Source organism: Apostichopus japonicus, chromosome 23, assembly GCF_037975245.1.
Source record: "Apostichopus japonicus isolate 1M-3 chromosome 23, ASM3797524v1, whole genome shotgun sequence".
NCBI classification, from domain to species: Eukaryota; Metazoa; Echinodermata; class Holothuroidea; order Aspidochirotida; family Stichopodidae; genus Apostichopus; species Apostichopus japonicus.
Genome location: NC_092583.1, coordinates 2,580,453 through 2,600,219, shown reverse-complemented (window position 1 = coordinate 2,600,219; position 19,767 = coordinate 2,580,453). Strand labels below are relative to the sequence as shown.

General features: G+C 35.9%; 1 protein-coding gene and 1 long non-coding RNA gene across 6 annotated transcripts in view; one reads left to right on the top strand and one right to left on the bottom strand.

Annotated features, from left to right (window-relative positions):
* LOC139964946 (uncharacterized) overlaps positions 1-19,767 on the bottom strand; it is a 182,035-nt gene that overhangs the window by 102,820 nt on the left and 59,448 nt on the right. The window lies entirely within an intron of this gene.
* On the top strand, positions 13,683-17,991 carry LOC139964950 (uncharacterized). The gene is made up of 2 exons (XR_011792132.1): positions 13,683-15,874; positions 15,983-17,991. It is a non-coding gene; the product is annotated as an uncharacterized lncRNA (long non-coding RNA).

The window sequence follows — 19,767 nt, the reverse complement described above, 5'->3', positions numbered from 1 at the left end:
TCCATCAGTTCATTCTTGGGGGGCACAGGGATGGCACATCACTAAAATAATTAGGAGGGGCACAATGTTTATTTGTGAATGCCGTCCTGGGGGAGGGGTCTAAAATGGGAATTTAGGGAAAATTTTGATCAATGTAGGGTCCTTAGATGCAATCTGGTGCTATATTTTGCAAGTAATTTTATGTTCAAGAATTTTCGCACTTAGTTTTTAATTGAGGCAGATAAAGTTTTTGCTTGAGTATTTTTTTAACCCTTCCAAAGCATCTGGGGGGCACCTGGGGGCACGATTTATTTTGGAAGGGCACTCCCCTCAGCCACCCCTTGGTGACGCCACTGGTCTCCATGCCAGAGTATTAAGAGTGAAAAAGACAACTATTTTTACCATGCTGAGCTGACAGATAATTTTGGATACTGTCTTAAAGTATGCAAAACTATTCCAGGATTGCCCCCTCTGATACTTGTCAAGGTCAAATTCATATCTATTGTATGCTTAATTTATACTGAGTCTCTGGAGAATATTGGCACCCTGGTAAAAAAAATAGTCAAGTCAAAAGTAATGCAATTCATAATTCATTCATCCTAGCCTAGTGGTTAGGGTGTCCGCATACAGAGCAGGAGGCCCAGGTTCGAATCCCGGTTGAGGCTGGAATTTTTTCAGTTCTTGATTTTCCGACTCATTACGATTTTCAATTATATATATATAAATTAATTGAATCGTAGTGAGTCGGAAAATCCGGAACAGTGAAAAAACTTCCATTCTCAACCGGGATTCGAACCTGGGCCTCCGCTTTATATGTAGACACCCTAACCACTAGGCTATGGACGCTGATTGTATGTCCAGGAGTCGTAATTCCACTGTAGGCGTTTCAAACATGATGCTAACCAAGTAGACATCATTTGTGATTCCTAAAGCCACGGATCTCGAAAGAGATACTCCGTAGTTGAATGATAAACCAGGTAATATACTGTAAGTAACCTTCACATACATCACATATTCAGTAATATATCAGTGCATGGAATTATTCATTCAGAACATTTCGCAAGCGTCTACAATGGGGCTCTCCAGCTACACCCAAAATCAACAGAGGGCGCTGTAAGATGTCTCATCTAGGTCCGCAAAACTTGACGGTCTCTGAATGCAGATCATAATGGTACAATGAGTTCAAAGGAAGTGGTTTATATAATTTCGTTTGGTATTTGTTAAAGAAATTTTTGGAAACATTATTTTCAAGGATTCACGTCAAAGTAAATTGGTACTAAATTTTAAGCACTAGAACATATGTTTGTTTTTTTTCATTTGGCAGAACTGCAGAACCTTGAACTTGTCGATCACCAATTGCAACCTGTTTGCAAGTTCATCCGCAATGATCGCATGCTTGAACTGCTCTGCAATTTCATACGATCATATTACTTTGATTCAGAGATATGTAAACAATACAGATTACACACATTAGGACCAATACCACAGCCCCCTTCTGCAGAAACGCTGTAGAATCCCTTACACCTGATATACATTGAGTCATAAACCCATTTAAAGTCTCTGTTGAATTATTGTGATAGTACTCATGATAATATTAACACAAAGATGTGGTAATGGTTTAAATGTATAATAGGCTGATTGCTTTAGTCTCATACAGCCTATACCTGTGAATAGCACATCTGGTACATGTTGTAATCAAAGAGGAAAATGTTTGATGCATCTACGTAAATATATGACTAACAAGCGCAGTGGCGTTTGAGATAAGCATAGACAATCAACAAGAATTTTAGATAAGTATAGTCGTCCAATGAAAACTTTATACGTAATGCAAAGCAATTCTTCCTTGAAGGCATCCTTTCTGCTTTCTTTTTTTCGTCGTCGAATTTACATCGCATGACGGAAATTAGGAAACTACTTGTTGTGATACTTTATTGGGTACCATGGAAAACTGATACACTCTATCGGGAAACGGGAAGGACGGAGACAAGAAAACAACGTAAAAACAAAACAAAAAACATTCACAACATCAGTGGAATGTACTTATGAACAATACAACACATGGATTTCTGCTACTGCATATACAGTTAACCTAGCTGATAAACATAAGTTCATTCCAATTTTTGGTTTGGAATTATGTGAATTAGGGATACTGACATAGGTATCCATATGAATTTATTTTCTTGTCGAAAGGATAATTTACATAATTAAACTCAAATGAGACACCATAACATCTCTCTCATCCATTGATCTCTTCTCCAGAAAATAAAATGTTTTGGTCTGTCATTCATAAAACCATGTGTACCTAATGAGAAGTATTCATCTGATAAAAGTCATGTGAATTTTTATTGAGCTGATACTTTACACAAATTGACTAAAATGACTCACTGTATCTTCTTCTAAGCCCCCTCCCCAACCCCCCCTCTCCACCCCTCCCCATCTATCCCTTCCAGCCTCCTCCATCAGGCAACAAGTTGGTCCGTCACTCATTAAAGTGAATAAACCAATGCTACTTGATCATTCTCTGTCATATGATGGATACCTAGCCATGTTAACTGTTATAGAACTGATTATTTAACCAAATTGACACTACATACAGATACAATCTATACAATCTACCATACATCCCTCCTCCCCCCCCCCCACCCCCTCCTCCAGCCTCCTTCACATTAGTAACAATTTGGTCTGTCACTCAGGAAAGTGTAAAAACCCTATGCTACAGAATCTTCCAAGAGATGTGTAGCAGACATTTCAATGTTCATTTACCTACAGTAAATTACACTATTTTTACACAGCACTATATATATACATAGAGCCTAATTACATGCTGTAGATACACCTGCCTACATACAATAACAGCTGCATGAACATGTGTTACACTTTACCCAGACTGATATTATTAAAAGTACTCACCGCTTCTAAACAAGCCCAAAAAATACTCCAAGGGAAGAGAGAAATATTTCCAATTAAAAGCTTGGGTATAATGAAAATCCTTTTCTGAATCCTTGGTGAGGGTATTCTCCACAACGATCAACAGATATTGCTGGATGAGATAAAAACACTCTCCCTGATACTATACTGCTACACATGTGATTCAACAATCTAAAAAACACAGGTGTCTGTTCATGTAGTCATCCAAACAAGATGAAACCCTTCTCTTTTTATATCTTTCTTAGCTAATAATATGGGATGAAGAGAGAGAGGAAAGTCAGCCAGCAGTTAGAATTAGATAAAAATAACCGGACGAGTTTTTAGAGACAGTACTCTAACATCCAGGCTAGAATATATTTTAATATTATTCAGCTACAGGCTATGACATCATGGTGTACTACAGGCCTGCCTGCATGCTGTCTGACGGTTGGCTCTTAATGCTCGCATACTTGAAATTACTCTGCGTCTCAGTAGTCTGTGGGGAGAGGACTGAAATATAGCTCAGCTGTGTCACCGAAGTATTCTGCTAGTAGTGTGTGTACTGTTGTCATGTGTATGGTAAGCAACCCTATGGACTAGACCGTGGGTGACATCACGCATATAGAATTAATAAGGCTTGTCAAAGTTTATGAATATTCATATTAAAGATAGATGCTTGTAAAACATTGATCCTACTTGCTAGCATCTAAAGCAACGAAAATATAAAAACATATTTAAAGGAAAAGGTTGTAGTATGTTGATGGAAATGGCATTTAATTAATCCTTTGGGAGTTGTGTACATGAGATGAGTTTTGTTGAATGATGCAGTGAAACAAAAAAATGTGATGAATATTCATGATGTCAAGAAAAAGGTACTAAGCTATGTTTATTCATAACTTTACAGAAGTTGTTCGTTTTTATTTTTTTTAAGGAGAAGTCACACTTGACAATAGTAATTGAAGCACTATACACACAAGTATTTCATAAAGTGGTATAAAAATCCTCTTTGGGTAAATTAGTTACCAGAATATGGAAAATGCAGAAACATGGACCAAATTGTCAGGATATGGGAGGAACTTGGAGGAGTGCAGTAAACAGAGCTAATTCTTGGCATAATCTTTTTAAGAGGATCAAATAACATCCTGTTGTTATATTCCTTTTTTTTTTAGCTGTTTATATTGATAGACCCACAATTCCAGCATGCAATCTGAAAAGTTCAAACAGTGCTTTAAATAAACAATCAAATAAATAGATTACTAATATATAAATAAATAAGAAATGGAATGCCATAATACGTAGGGCAGTACAGTACCCAGAAATGAATGTTCGACTTTACCAGTCAATTGCTTTACAAAATGTGGAGCAACATTGAAAAGTTTAACACTGCTAATTGGAAAGTGTCCGAAGAATATATTGTTTATTTTGGAGTCATATAACTCATTAATTACTTTGTACGCTGACCTTTGATATTTCGACACAAACTCTAATGAGGGTGTTTTCAAGGTTAGTTCACAATTGGAACCTTATTTTAAATAATGATCCATTCTGTTTGGGAAAATAATTATAGCCTCAACTCATAAAATAGCTTTATTTAAGTTTTTACAAGGCATTACTTGAAAATAAAACCGGTGCTGTGGCCGAGTGGATAAAGGCGGTGGCATTTGAAGCAATGAGGCTTAGCAATTGGGAGGTTACAGGTTCAATACCACCTGACGTGGAAGTTGTAATCCATAAGCCCTTACGGGCTTCTCCCACATTCATGGTCGCTAAAAGCGTTGTAAAGAGAACTGCCTGATATATCACTGGTTAACATTATTATCTATCACATTTTGAATGAATATACCCCGTGCTTTGGACGTGCTCTAAATTCCGAGTTAAAGCAAAGCAGAATGCCATCTGGCTGGGAATTATACTACAGATAAAACAAAAATCAGTTAAAAATGATCTACCAAGTTTTAAATGAATAAGCCAGGCTTTGAACAGCTCTGAATTCCAAGTTATATCAATTTACAGCATGCTTACTAACCTTTCCCAAAGTTAAACAAAAAATAACCACAAGAAAATAGTTTTATTTATATAAGTTTTTGAATAAAATTTTGATGGATGCAGCCAAAATATTGCGCCAGTATTACCTCCTGTATATCTCTAAAATATGTCAGGATTGAGGAAGTCATCATAAAGTTACATAACCTGCTCTGGTTTATGAAACGGTCACCCACAGATACGTGGATTCCTCCGAACAGTTGCGCACTGCCATTCAATTATAGGCAAACAGATGCTAAACAAAGCTAGGCCAGTTCACCCAGGATAATAAATACCAAACCATAAGTGAGGATCGGGTCTTTGTGGGTATGGTAGTAAAGAAAAGTTATTTGAATATTTCACCAAGTTCATTATAATTGTAAGAGATATATCCGAAACAAAAGGAAAGACCCAATATGAGATTTAGAAAAAAATGTAGCATAGATTATGGGAAGAAACACTGATAAAGACTGGATAAATTTCAAAGAACTGATTGCAAAAGTTTTTTCAATACCGATACTACAGATCAATGACCCAAATGTTGTACTATTTTAGTCTATAAGAGTCAACTGTACGTTGCTCAAATTGCTGACATTGCAAGAGTTGATCAAAAGTCATTTTTCACCGTAGATTTTTTGCAAGATATTGAAAAGGCTAAAATTGAGCCTTTAACGATCTTTGGTGATGAAAAAATACCTGAATTGGAAGCAAGGCCATTTAAGGCTTGTTTTAGTTCCAGCAAACGTGGCCATTTTTTAAGTCTTTCAAGTATATTTGAGGGTAATACTGATAATCTCAACACTGTATCTTCATTGCATTTTGTTTTTGACGTAAATAGGTATTTTTCAAAATTTTGTGGTATTTTGTTCGTCCGTCTACCAACAGCAGGGTGAATGACGTCATCACTGCAATTCAGCTAAAATTTGCTTATGGTCTTTTCTTTTATAATAATGATTCTCTTATTCACAGATGGAAATAATATTTCATGGAAAAAAAAGAAGTATTTTGATGAAGTTGTACATGTGAAACCTTGACATCTAACATGTCTGACATTGCAAGAAGTACATTAAAAATTCTGAAGACTTGTTCAAAACATTGATAAGGCTCAAATAAGACCATTTAACTATTTTAATGATGAAAAAATCTGAGGCTTGGAAGCATGGTTGGTAAAGGTTTGCAATAGTTCAAGCTTACGTGGCCACTTTTTTTTTTTTAATCTTTGTCATCATTCTAGCAAATTTTGAGTGTAATGCTGACAATCTCAGATCTTTAAGTTTCTAATAGTTGTGATTATTATAACAATAATAATAATATGAAGATGAATAGTGATGAATTATCATTTGCCTGAACTAAACAAAGATACTTTAGATGATAAGATATCTGTCTAATGTTTGCCATTGTTGTCAATCATTAGGATTGGGGGCCCTGTTTGAAAACAAAGTCTGTTTATTTTGGCAGTAGATCCCGATACCAAATCATGTAGACACAAAGACACTTCTTTGGTAGACATTCGTTACATACTGCGACATAATGACAGTTCACAAAGACGGATTATACCTACGGAGGGGGGGGGGGAGAGACAAAGAGAAAACCCATCGATGCAGAATTAAATTGATGCTGATTAGGTGAGATGGGAGGGAACAAGAGATATGGACAAGAGACGAAGCAGTCAATTCCTAACGATCGTTAATCACCATTCTAAACTATCTTAATGAATGAATGACTGCAGGCTTGAGCAAAAATGTGGCGCTTTGGTTCATATTGATTTCATTTTGGCGAATGCCCAGGCTCTCTGCATTGCATTGCAAACTGCCTCGGATCCTTCCAATATACTTCTGCTTAGATGACAGTCAATGCCGCGGTATCACCTACCCTCCCTCGAAGTGAAAACGCATGAGGAAACTATAATTTATGCAAACTAAATGCAAGCTTACCTAAGTATTAACCTCTCAAAGACATATCCTTTATCCTGTATCCCATATCTTGTGGATCTAAATCTAACATAAGTTAAAAGGAAATACGTTCAGTTACAGGAATACAACATTATGAACTTTCCATCTCAAGTGCCATATTTTACTACATTGCTCTTTTCCATATCTTTCCATTGTCTAATTTGAAGTGTAAGGATAACTAGTAATTATCCAACTTAAAGGGGATACAACATGGATCAATATGTCCTTCCATCGTCTATATAATGTTTTGAGTATAAAATAAGTAATAGTCCAGCAGAAGGGAATAAAACCTTGCTCAATGTCCCTTCCATTCATTGTCAATGTGTGCTATGTGACTCAGATATAAAAAGTAAATAGTCCTACTAAACCAAGGCTAGGTACTCCTGGGAGGGTGGTTTTTTCCAGGGCTGGGGAAGCCTCATAGTGAAGCCAATTTCTCCCCACCCCCTCCCCCCTCTTCCCCTAGCTGACACTAGCATTACTTTTGTCTATATTTTGTTAAGAATTTCAATCTGAGAATTATTTGCTTGTCTTCTTTACTCTTATTTTATCCTCTCATTTACTAGTCTGGTTTAAAAAAAAAAAAATTGCTAACCTACAGGAGATGATCAGACTTATCCCCCTCCTCCCCCCCATCAAACCAAGGGGGTACAACATGGTGCATTGTCTCCATCATATAGTAGATTATGGATATAGTCATAGTACAGATATATGGGATATGACATGGTAACAACCTTTTGCCATTATCCTTTGTTATATCTTTTGTATATATAGTAACAAAGACCCTGAGTTGGACTCAAAGCATAATTTCTATTAAAAGTCACCAGTAGGTTAAAAGACCAAGGTTAATATTCCACTGTGGAGGCCAAAGTTATGATCACAATGTGAATCTACATACCAAGCAGCACATAAATCATTACACAGAGGAAACTAAACAGCCAGCAGGGTCAGATGTCACATTAAAGCACAGGCCATATCAAGCAACAAAGAAATAAAACAAAAAATAATAATAATACAGCAGGTAAAATCATAAACAGTGTCAAAAGTAATAAAACAACTGGGGGTTGACCACCCACTTGTCATTGCTAATATTGAGTTTAATAAAATATATCTATGGATGTACAAACTGAAAGATTGAATACCATTGGCTTTGCTATAGGGCTGTAGGATTCATCAGACTAAATTAAATTGCTTTGAATTCTGGCTCATAAGGCTGGATGAAATGGTTGCTAGGGTTAGGTTGTCTGCTGCTACTAGCCTAACACATTAATATTGAGTTAATAAAATATATCTATGAATGTACAAACTGAGAGATTGAATACCATTGGCTTTGCTAGGGCTGTAGGATTCATCAGACTAAATTAAATTGCTTTGAATTCTGGCTCATAAGGCTGGAATGAAATGGTTGCTAGGGTTAGGGTGACAGCTGCCACTAGCCTAACACATTAATATTGAGTTAATAAAATATATCTATGAATGTACAAACTGAGAGATTGAAATACCAGTGGGCTTTGCTAGGGCTGTAGGATTCATCAGACTAAATTAAATTGCTTTGAATTCTGGCTCATAAGGCTGGAATGAAATGGTTGCTAGGGTTAGGTTGTCTGCTGCCACTAGCCTAACACATTAATATTGAGTTAATAAAATATATCTATGAATGTACAAACTGAGAGATTGAAATACCAGTGGGCTTTGCTAGGGCTGTAGGATTCATCAGACTAAATTAAATTGCTTTGAATTCTGGCTCATAAGGCTGGAATGAAATGGTTGCTAGGGTTAGGTTGTCGGCTGCTACTAGCCTAACACATTAATCGTTAGAAACGGCTGTTAGGTGCAGTGTCAAAAAAGAAAAATATGAGTCACTTCAGGTCAGGTCCGGGATTCTGAGTTGGACGGGTACCAACAATTTAAGGAGGGTACCAACGTTTTAAGGAGCGATTGCGTCAAAGATGTGGGGAGGGCACAGTCTTTTGCATGGGAGGAGGGGTAATCCCCCTGTGCCCAGGCCTGCTCCAAGTGTTCTACATGGTCTGGTATCTATAGCACAAATTTATTTGCAAAGTAATATCAGATATAGCTATACAAATTACATAAAATAATAAAACAACAGGGTGGTGCTGGGGTGGGCGACAAATAGTGGTTGGTATTAGAGGTATTTCCTAAAAATACTAATCTGTTCCAGGCATAAAGATTTTGGTCCGAAAAAGGCTATTTTGATATTTATGTACTTTTTTTGACAATTAGGTATATAAACTGAGCTGATTTCAGAATATGGCTATACATTATTAAAATTGTAAATAGTAGCATATTAAAAGGAACTTACATACTATATTTCACAGAAGAGGAATGGAAGGGGGGGCAGTGGCGGAGCTAGGGGTATTGGTAAGGGGAGTCGAGAATGGTCTGTAGGGGCGCCTATCTAAGCGGAGCGCCACCACAGATTGGCGCGGAGCGTACAGAAATTTTTTGAGTAAAGATACTCCCTAGATCGCCGGAAATGACCCGTTCCAGGCTTTGCTAATTTGCAGTTAACGAAGAATAAAAAGGTGTCATGGCCATTTTGTCATAAAATTACACCAACAAAATGTGACAAATGTCAATAGGTATTTGAGAGCGCAATAAAAAAGTCAATACTCTCGAATAAGTAAAAAGTGGTAAAAAGCTGAAAAGGTCGCCAGCAGTCCATTTGAGTCCGTCAGGGGGGCATCCGCCCCCTCTGACTGTATGGACGCTCCGCCACTGGGGGGGGGGAGATATAAAAATGCTTTCAATATGAAAGCTGTCTGACAATTCTTACTTGGTAGGTCAAGACACAGTAAAAGATTGTATTGGTGGAAAGTACCATCCCTACTCTCCTTTGCCTAAATATTTTTACCATCTGTACACCAGACTAGTCTTACATTTTTGACAAGTTCATAAATTAATTTATTCCTACAAATCCTCTTTATCATTTCACCCACCCTCTCTGCCTAGATTCATACAAATCAAACCCTCTTTGCAACACTACATGTTCATTCCCATACATCTCTGCATATATATGCATATACATAGTACTAAAAACAAACTCAGACAGTTATTCATGATCAGGAAGGCCGATGATGAGCAGGTGCTCATTTTGTTATCATTTGGAAGTCATAGAAGCCAATAGACACATAGCAAGCACTTTATATTGTTTCTAACACAAATCACTTAAAGTGGAGTAATATTTCTGACAAGCTTGTCACAATGTAAACGATGAGGTAGTAATAATCCCCTTGTTTTGTTTCACCAAAAGGAATTATCACATCAAAAGGGAAGTATAAGTTCAAATTTATTTATCATGATAAAGCTTCAAACTTTGTTATCAATTTTCTGCAACATTTGGTAAAATTTCCATTTTCATCTGAAAGTGTTTCCACATTTTTGAAGTCTAGTTAGGGTTTATGAAGGCATCTGGCAACAGTGTGTGACATCATCATGTCAACTAAACTAAAAATAGAATGTTTTCCTTGCTCTAATCTTATCACAAAATAGCAGCTTGTCAGCTTACAGGATATTTAGATAATCCAATCCTCACCTTTCCTTTTAATGACAGAGATGCTTGCAATGGACTATTCCGCCAAAGAGCTAAAGAAAAATATTGTTCCATTTGGGAGATCCGGCTTTAGGAATCACAAATGATTTCAAGTTGGTTAGCATCATGTTTGATCTCTTGAGTAAGGCAAAATATGTCACCAAAAACAGAACTAGTATTGTTCGACACAGGTGACAAACGTCTGCAGTGGAATTATGACCTTCCTTACCGGTTTCGAAACTATGGACATACAATCAGCGTCCATAGCCTAGTGGTTAGGATGTCCGCATATAAAGCCGGAGGCCCGGGTTCGAGTCCCGGAAGTTTTTCACCGTTCTTGATTTTCCAACTCATTACGATTTCAATTATATATATCTTCACTTGCCTTTGTCATTTGCCTGTGTATTGTATATGTATATGTATATGTGTATGTATATACATATACACATATATACATATATATATGTGAAAGTAAAAGAATATTTTTAAGTGTTATTGTTAGTTATAAAACAATGGATAAAAAATAACAATTAAAAGGCTTGCATAGAGAAGTGCCATCATTTAAGATTGTGTTAAAGGAGTATTCCAACCATCTAAATAACATTACATGATGAATATCTTCAAAAAAAGAAACATGACATTGAATGTTCCCTGTTTATGAATTCTATAAGAATTTAACTCAGATTGCACAAACATGTCATTCATTACAAGTCCAAGTCCTATATCATTAGCTGCTACATGTGACATATATCTGACACTAACAATAGCAAACACTTTCTATAATAGGATATCTACATTAGTGCTGCAGGCTATTATACATAACAGGGTACAAGGCTTGCTGGGACAATTATAACTGCTACATATCAAATCCAGACCAGGGCAAATTTTTAAGACTTTTTTTTTGGTTGTCCCACGGACAACATGTTGGTAAAATTAACGACATTCCAAAGTCATAGTAGTATACACTTGGTCTTAAGCATGTCCATTTTTCAATTTTTCAATTACAGTTTGAAAATATCAAGAGAAAAGGGGTAAGGTGGTTCAAACATTGTTAACATAAACATTCCTAAGCAGCTGTTTTGTTTATATCATATCGTTTACCTCCCGCTATACCGATTGCAACAATAGAAACACTTCAGTGAAGCTGGTTACACGTTTAGAAATTTCCTTTCACAGATCTCAACAGTACAATTGTTCCACAATCAACCATTACAGAGGGTAATATTACTTTTAAATAATAATAATGCATCTTTTCAGAGGAAACGTATAAACTATTCATGGTCTAGCTGTATGCAAGTATTGTACACGCTATCATATCGTATATACATATAGTGATATTGTAGCTTTCAATAACTAAACTGGAGATGGGAAACGTAACATGAAATTAAAATTAAAACAATTAATTATCAATACAGAGAAGACATTAATTAATATATCAGTACCTCTCATCTTGCTTCTGTGTATTCAGACAGATATGAACTGCAGTGTGTGTTCTAGAGCTGTTGGCCATGCAGTAATGGCTAATGAAACCTGCAGGTGATGTTAAACTCGCCGCGAGCGCTTTCTTTCTTGCTTTCATTGGTTTCGTTCACAGTAATCAAGGTTTCAGGAAGTAATTCAAACAGAGGATTTTATATCCCTCTGTTCTTCAATTAACTTTGACCTGACAATTGTTGCATGTTAGAGATAACTACACTTAAAGGAGCACTCATTACATATTACTGTTATTATTAAGAGCTAACTGCTTGAAGCGATGTTCATTAATAGGACGACTTCCTTCACAATATTAATTGTGATATATATATATGTTTTATACTCGTTTTAGGGTCCTTTTTAATTTGTTAATTTCAAGAGGTTAACCTTTAAAAAATCTGAGATTTATCAACAAAACTGGCTGGCTAAGTAGTTTAGCATATAACAACACACAACATTAACTTTTCTATTCTCATATATTTTGTACACATAAATCAACATAGGGTAGGTGCTATGATGCAAAACTACAGAACATCTGATAAAAATTCCAAAATCGATTTGCTTTAATCTTCGTGCAAAATTGATCACAGGTAACGTCAATACAAAATGTTGTCATATTTAGACTTCAACTTCAGAGGCTTCTTACAAGTTAGCCATTGAAGAAGATCTTGCTAGGATTGAAATGTCACTGGCCATCTGACTTTTATAATATTTTTTTACCAAAGCAGGCTTTTTGCCGTAGATTAGCAATTTGTTAACAGTTTTTGTTACTTTCTAACTCCATCGGATAGATTCAATCAGTACAAATTCTTAATTGTACCTAATATACGAGTGGCTTAACTCTTACTGCCTCTAGTCCCTTCTCTTCAACCCATCTAACAATTTTGTACCTCCTATTGGAGAACATCTTTTTCTCCAACCCGCAAATTCTCTTGATTTAGTTTGATGTATACAGGCACTGTACACATACCATTGTACCTTTATTTATTAATCCCATTCACGAGTGCTGACAGCAAACGCTGTCAGGATTTCTAGATGCACAAATTGTAGTTACACGGCTTATTGAGATGCAATGTACCTAAACAGTCCATGTGCAACTGATTTTCATCTGATAAATTGTACTAGTTACACGGCTTATTGAGATGCAATATACCTAAACAGCCCATGTGCATCCGATTTTAATCTGATAAATTTATCATAGTTACACAGCTTATTGAGATGCAAGATATCTACACAGACCATGTGCATCTGATTTTAATGACATTTGACTGAAACACAGTGTTTTGTCCCTTGATACAGCAACCAGCAATGAAGGCATTGAAGACTCGCCCCAAACTGCGTGCCGCAGTCTGAAAAAGTTAACTTTCCGTTGCTTGCAAGTGAAGTTTTTTTCTTGTGGCTACAAAATGCAGACAGTATTGAAACGTGATACCTTGTTATCTTTGATCTAGACCTGAGATGTCCATCGCTGCTATGTACACTGTGTTGTGGGTATTGACCAGAGCTGTATTGAATGTACACTAGTGTCTAATTACCAACGGTAGCAGGCTGTGTGTGTATTTTCTGGGATCGATGGTGGTGTCTAACACTTCTGTTACACCTCATTCGAAAACTAGGTCAGATTACCGGCATCAGACGTTTCTTTGTGCGCAAGTCTTCACCCTTTAAATGGCAGTACAAGGCCACTGTAGAACAAGCATCTCTGATAAACATGAGTGACAACCCCCTCCCCCTCCCATTATCCCCCTCCCATTGCCAATATTGGAGATTAGGTAATCTAAAACCAGCATCCCGTTTAAAGTTTGGTGTACGCTAAGTACAAACTGAATTTTGTGTTAAGTTTGTAACAACTAGGGGTAGGCCTACATATATAATACGATATATGAACCCATTAAAACAAACACCAGTGATAGCTGAAGCGATTGGCTCTCGTTTTACATAAAAGGATAATACAGAGTAACATTTACTCTTGAGTGATGAAATAATTACATTAGGCCAGCTACCAACACCATATTCTCACCATACAAACTTACCACTTTATATGTAACTTGCATTTGGGTGAAAAGGTAAATAAATAAATGAATAATTAAGAGAACATTTTCCTTTACACTGTTTATTTCATTCAGTTATGGGGTACATGTGTCAAAAGGTGGTATTAATATAATGACAAAGGCAGCCTCGATTACATAAAATAGGAATAAATAAATGGTAAATACTTTAAAAACAGGTCGGTGGTAATTAAAGTGATAGCTAAAAGATCAGAAGGGTTCATACAAAAATATATCAATATATACGAGAAAATAAAAAGTACAAAACAAAACAAAACCCCCCCCCCCAAATAAATTGGAAGACGTGTTGTATACATAGGCCGCATTAATGTAGTACTCTAATGAAGACATGGTGTTATATATGTATACATATATAATATACATGTTCATTCACATGTACTGCACATAGTACTCAATGCACAATTACAGTAGCATACCCACTTACATAACTTTCTTATGCAGCATAGGTCTATACACCACACCTACATTACTTATGTATTGTATATTCACAACTATACATAGTACACACTTATGTAGTACTATTATTCACTTTAAAACTAACTTCCATAGATACTAACATACCCTTTGTAGCCTATACTAACATGATCACAAAGCACTATACACATTTACATAGTTAAGCATAGTAAAGTATAGTGCACTCATAATCGACGCATAGTCTACACTAACTTCTATACTCCTTTCCATGAAATACTCAATATATACTCACTACAACACAGTGCTCATATCCACATACTGACACAGTAATCACCGTACAATTGCAAGGTTCTAACCACATACTGACACATATGCAGACATGGATCCAGGTGAGGTAGTGAACCCCACATCACCCCCCACCCTCCCCCACCCTCTCCCCCTCCTTTCCACCTCACTCAAAAAAATCAAAAGTAGTCTTTAACATAATCTAGAGTTTTAAGGCATAATTATAGGCCTACCTTTTAGTCTAAATGCCTCAAAATGCACCCATTTCACATCAATAAATTTTCTTTTAACTGGGGGACAACCCCATATGAGCCTGATTCAATAACCTCAGGGCCATACCGCCTTCATTTTTAACTTGCTAAATCAGCACACAAATGCACACAGAGCACTACATTGAGGCGACTCTCAGAGTACACAAGGCAAGAAAACTTAAATTCTCTGAGCTATTTAAGCGACTGAACAAATCCTTTGCTGTCGATCATTGTTAACTTTCCATCTTTTTCCACCCCCCCCCCTCAAATTCTCCTTTTTCGATCACGCACAGAAAGTGATATACTCATCGAGCTATTCCTTCCATGGCCCTTTTCCTCCCCCGCCCCTTTTCCTCTCCCCCTCCCCTTTCCTGCAGCACACACACTTTCTTGCAACTGTACAGTCATAGTACCTTCATATTTTCAAATTCACAGATATCAATGCTGTCAGTGTCCAGCTTGTAAAAAAAAAAAAAGCTTGAATTTAAAACCAATTCCAGACAAATGAAACAATACTCATTAAGATGTTTCTTGTAATTAAATATATAACAATGGTTGGGAGGCTTGTACAAATACCAAATCACATACAAGAACAATATCGTCAATCCACCTCAATATCAAGATGTCATCATACCTTAAAATAGATTCATAACATCAGTCTACATTGCCAGTCATTAAAGAGGATGAATGCCTTCTGGCTTTAACAATCCAAAACAGGCATCAAAGAACGATCAGTGTGTGTATTTGAGAGGTCAAGGGTGACAGTACACCTCCTATGAATGATGAAAATGTGTAACCTAAGGGTCAAAGGTTACTTTAATCCTGTGACAAAAAAAAATGTAAGAGTCTGTATGGTGAAGGTTTAAGGTGACAGTACTCCTAGAATGTATGATGAAAATGCTTAAGGGAAGGGTCAAAAGTTCCTTTTTTTTACCTGTGATGAAAGAATGTGTAAAGGAAAGGTCAAAGGTGACAGTACTTCTACCAATGAATGATGAAAATGTGTAAGGGAAGGGTCAAAGGGAACTTTAATCATGTAATGAAAAATGATGAGAGTGTGTATGGTGAAGGTCAAAGGTGACAGTACTTCTACCGATGAATGATGAAAATGTGTTAGGGAAGGGTCAAATGTTACTTTAATCCTTTGATGAATGAATAATGAGTGTGTCAGGGAAGGGTCAAAGGTTATTTTTAACCTGTGATGAAAGAATGAGAGTGTGTACGGGAAAGGTCAAAGGTGACAGTACTCCTACCAATGAACGATGAAAATGTGTAAAGGAAGGGTCAAATGTTACTTTAAACCTTTGATGAAATGAATAATGAGTGTGTCTGGGAAGGGTCAAAGGTGAAGCCTGCTATAACAAATGGATGAGGGTGTTATAAAGGTGACAGCTCCTATGACAAATCAATAATGAAACTGTGTCAGGGAAAGGTTAAAGAGCTTATATGATGAATGAATGCATGCATGAATGAATGACTAATGAGTTTGTCAGCTATTATATGGTCCAGAGTGCCACAGAGTGCTCCCATGGTGAATAAATGTTATCAGCATGGACAAGAAACTTGATCCTACAGAAGCTACATAATCCTTCCCATGGTGAAAGGGTGATGGTTCTCCCATCATTTGGTGAACGATGGCGGTCAAATTCAATGTGACACATCGGCAAGACAATTTCATGTCTGTGATCCGTCAAGGAATAACTCTGATCATGTAACGTGATAGGTCTCATTAATGTGATCTATCCTACGGTGAGTTCTTCATTAAAGTTGTCATGTGACAGTTGTGACCATATAATGTTTCATTCTCATTATATGACGATTGAAAACTCTTGTCCCGTAAATCAAGAATTAATGAGAGAGCCAGATTTAGGGCCACCTAACTGTAATTTATATATCTTCATGACACGCAAGATGAAGTCATTTGCAGTTTACCTTTTGACATCCATTTCCAGTATATAACAGAGGGTGTAACATGATAACTTGATGACCATCTTTAGTCAGGTGTGTGTATACTAACCTATCCAATTGTGAGGGCTTTAATAGGTGTCATGTGAGGTGTCATGTGATCCCTTTAATGTACCATCACCCTAATTACATGACAAATAAAGTCATGTCCTAACTAGTGTGTCATACACTTCCATTATCACAAAGGGAGTAATCATCTAATTCTTAATTACATTAATTAGATGATTACTAATAACCTACCCCACAGCTGAGGTGTCATGTGATCCCTTTAATGTACCATCATCCTAATCACATGATGACAAATGAAGTCATATTCAGTCCTAACCAGTGTGTCATACACTTCCATTATCACAAAGGGAGTAATAATCTAATTCTTACATTAATTAGATGATTACTAATAACCTACCCTACAGCTGAGTAGGACGGTAAAAGATGTGTCATGTGACATGTTTAATTTAATATCATCCTCATCTCATGACGATGTGAACCCTCCATTCGGTTTATCTTCTTGTCCTGTAACTCGACTATTAACAAGCTCAGAGACACAGATCAAAGACACTGCTTGAACACTGACGTAAGTGTTTAATTCTGGATATTTATCTAAAGGTGCTGAAAGGATTATTTCTTACGCTGACACTATTTCAAACTATGACATTACTGCAAGAGCATGTCGGTCTGTACGCCATCAGAGAGGTATACTAAACCACACAAACGTTACATACACAAACACACACCTTAAATGTACCTGTCTGCAGAACAACATAATAATAATTATGTTCAATGTGTTTATACATCACACCCAGTAGACTGATAAAGTTACAGATTATGATAATCCACGCAACATAATGGAATATCAAATAAACCGCAACCTACGTTGATGATGATGACAAACTTCATAACAGTGGGTACGTCAAGATGTTACTTTACGCTATTATGATCCTATGATCCAGGATTTATTTTAGTAGTTTACAAATGCCTTGGTATGAATGAGATCAGTGACATTATTAAAAAAAAAATTGAAAATAAATACACAAATAAATCAGATAAATCACTGCCAACGGTTAAATCGCATCATACTTGTCTAATCTGTCTGCATTCTTTCATTCTCAAGATGCAATATATATATATATATATATATATATATATATATATATATATATATATATATATATATATATATATATATATATATATATATATATATATATATATATATATATATATATATATATATATATATATATATATATATATATATATATATATATATATATATATATAAGAATGCCAACAACATAAACAAATCATTTCAACTTCTGAATTTCAGGCTGTTTTAGAACTTTTGTTTCGTTTTCCATCGCGTTTTACTTCTTGAGTTGTTGAATGAAGGAAATCATATTTATACAAAACCAACACTGTTTGTTGAGCTTTATCAACAAAAAATATTTTAATTGAAAAGTTTAATTTGTACTAGTGCCAATCTTTCTGTTGGAATTTTACTTTCAACACACAGTTGGATGGACAAGACTTAATTTACTTTCAGTTTCAAAATAAATCATAAAATAGATCGTACTATCTATGAGGAATCTCTCATTCAAACTGTTAGGTGCATTATACATCTGAAAAGTCTGAAATCATTATATTCTGTGTGACCACTTTGAAGACTTGCTTCTTGCCAAAACTGAGCACAAACTAGCTTTTAAATTAGACTTACCGGTTAAAGGTGAAATTAACAACTTCATCCGCTGCCCCATTCTTATATATATGCAAATTTATGTATTAGCTTTGTGGTATTCTACTATGAAAGTGTTGCAAGACCCAGTTTTTTTATTGATGTCTAAGTTTACAGAGCAAAATCCTCTCTCGAGGTTTCAAACATTTGTATTGACACGATAATAAGCAAACGACTGTGCTCATGAACTTCATGAGAAATTATGTTTGTTGGTTAGGGGTGGTGGGGGTGGGGATTGTGTAACCTCAGAAATAAAGCATGTCCCTATAATCCCACTAATCTCTGTCTTCATATTAGACGTGTGATTATTCTAAAATACTAATATCACTTTACACACAGAACACAAAGTATCGGCACCCACTGCTTTTTTAAAGCACTGTTTTAAATCATGAAATTTATCAAAATTAAACAATTTATTTTAAGAAAAAAATCCTGTAAAATAACTTATATACAATACAATTTGATAATAGTTCATATTTTGAAGTTGGTTGCCGTGACTCTTTCTGATAAAGAACAAGGTTACAAGCAGACCCTCAACTGAGAGTATGATGTACCATTCATAACACAAGGTTTTATATCAAAACAGCTTTTTAAGCTGATTTTGGAGAAAACAATTGCCAAAATCATTTGATGCTAAAATCCTATAGGACTACAGTTTATTAATGTGATTATATATAGTCTAACTTTTTGTGAAATAATCAAGACAAAATCGGTCCATTAATTTTATAAAATAAATATTTCCTATCACACCTTTTATTTATTTAATGGGATAAAGCATCTATGGGTCACAATTTTGTTTTAAATTCCACGGAATCATTAAACTTCTTTAAACCTCAGGTGAATTGGTAAAAGTGTCTTGCAGACTGCTTTAGTGCTCATTAGGTACAATGTTACTTTGAGTATTAGTGCTAGATAAGTTCAGAAACTGTTGTTACATATAGATCAACCAATCGCATTAGCTAGGTTAATTTTGCTTTAAGAAGACACATAAAGATTGTACTGACATGTTTACATACTAAATTTCTGAATGTTGATGTGAAATCATTAAAATTCACAAGTCTAAGCCCCCCTCCCTCCCTCCCTCCCTCCCTCCCCCTACTCCCCATATATTTGGAGAAAATCTTACAATAAAATGATGACTGTATAAAAACTTCCCCTGGTACAA